This window comes from Rhagoletis pomonella, unplaced genomic scaffold, assembly GCF_013731165.1.
Source record: "Rhagoletis pomonella isolate Grant_MI unplaced genomic scaffold, Rhpom_1.0 Rhpom_scaffold_00001, whole genome shotgun sequence".
Classification (NCBI taxonomy): Eukaryota; Metazoa; Arthropoda; class Insecta; order Diptera; family Tephritidae; genus Rhagoletis; species Rhagoletis pomonella.
In genome coordinates this window covers 72,660,797-72,663,036 of record NW_023458555.1, presented here as the reverse complement: position 1 = coordinate 72,663,036, position 2,240 = coordinate 72,660,797, and positions in this window count along the sequence as shown.

Below are 2,240 nucleotides of genomic sequence, written 5' to 3'. Positions count from 1 at the left end.
TTAACACGTTGTTGTTCGCCAGTATTTTTTACATATGTATAATCAATTTAAACTTCATTGATTTATTAATAGAAAAATTTAAGTTGGCCGGCATTTCATGATGTTGAATTATTTTTAATAAATAGACTACAAATATAGTTGAAATTGTTCCTCTATAAACATAGAGGTGAATATAACAGCCTTTGGCAATATACATGCATAAAATTGGTTAATACACGTACACGGCAATTGCTTATCCTTTCGGTTTTAAATTTTTACCCCGCATCTAGCCCTGTTTGCCCACGCTGCTGCGCGCGAGCTGTTCTGCCGCCCATCCCTAGTTTAATACAAGAGCAGCTTCAGCGTCGACAGAACTTTTTGCAGGAGAGATATTTAATGACGGAGCTGCATTGTTAGTGGACTTGATACGTTACAAACAACATCACCAGATGCACGATTTACCCGTGAAGCATTGTAAGGCGAGACAGCAGAAGCGACAGTTAAGTCATGCAAATTAGGAGAACGGTGATTACAGTTGTTATTGCATGCACTTAGGCAAACAATACAGTTCGTTGAATTTGCGAAAATGCGATTGGTGTTTATATCCTTGGTGTTGTTGTTGGCAGGGTTATATTTTCATTTATTAGTATTATCAACTTGTGTTTTAATGTCTTTAATTTGCTTAGATAACTTATTCAATTCCCGGTTAAAAGGCGTTATAGGCTTTACATAGCATTCCAGGCATGTACATACAGTCATTACACAAATAAACAATATTCCGGTTCTTTTTAAAAAGATTCATGTCGTATTCCGATATTTGGCATTTAAGAAACGCACGGTGAAAACGCTTTTTGCAGAACACACTGCAATGTACGATGGCAGTGTCATTTCTTGCGAAGGCTTTTTCGCAAATCTCACAGGAATGCTCCATTATATTTGGCAAAAAATAAAACCGCAAGAGCTTAAAATAATTCCTAACAAAACAGTATGGGTATTCTTGGAAGCGCGTAAATGCCTCGTAACCGCGTAAACCTCGTAAATAAACCGATTTTCTATCGCCCTAATATATTTTATATTCAAATAGGTTTATTTTGTAAATTTCAACTATAAAAACTCCACAAACAGTTTCCTTTTGAGTTTGAATTGCGTCCAGCAACATGCGATCAGCTGATTTTCGTACTGGCAAATTGTTAAGTAAAAATTTATCCAGTAAAAATCCAATAGAAACTTGCAACGTCAGCTGCCATTTTCGCTCACCCGATTTCCCCTACTTTGCAAGATTTTGCGTACAAAAAACGCCAAAACATGATGGTGAAAGACAGAAGCCCTCGAAGGGATAATTCATCGCAGCAGCGCGAGTTGAGTTGCTGACTACATTGGGTCAATTGACTACTTTGCCAGTTGGGTCGCTGCTTACATTGCACTTAGCAATACGTAGTAGTTGTTAATATTGTTGTGCATGGCACCGGTAATCGGGAGCATATGTAAAAATGCGTGTATAAAAAATGGAATTTCGGCAAGACAAATATCACACCACCACTTAACATTGCAGCAGCCAGAGTGTCCAGTTGTTTAAAAAAAATCGCAATTTCTGAAAAAAAAAATCGCCAATTTTTTTAAATAAAATTTATGAAATCGATTTAACAAATCTTTTATTTAAAAAATTAGATCTTGTTATAATATAGTTTTTAAAACCAAAAACGAATATAATACATTTAACCCATAATTAGGCGTATGGGGTCAAGGTCATTTCAAGTGAAAAAAAATGTCTTGGAGTGCGTGTACACATATGTCGCTACTTTTTTAAGCCTTGACCCCATGCGACCACTTATGTAACATTTTTTAGTTTTTATTTTTGTATCTAAGTTTGAAGTCAAAGTTATGCTTTTCTTTCTTAAAGTTAACTATAATAAAGAGCTTTATTATTTATGACAAAATACATCTCGTTTTATTTATTTAGTTACGGTTAGAACATCGTCGTGTAAACATGTGTCGCTACTCGCTTGAGTGCTGACCCCATGCGCCTACTAACGTAACAATTTTTTCGCGGAAGTAAGTTTTAATTTTTATACCCGAGCGCACTTGTACACAAGGGTATATTAATTTTGTTCACATAACGGTTGTTTGTAACATCCAAAACGAATCGAGATAGATATAGACAAATGTATACATAAATGATCAGGATGAAAAAAGAAATCGATTAAGCCATGTCTGTCTGTCCGTCCGTCCGTGTACACGATAACACGAGCAAAAATTTAGAT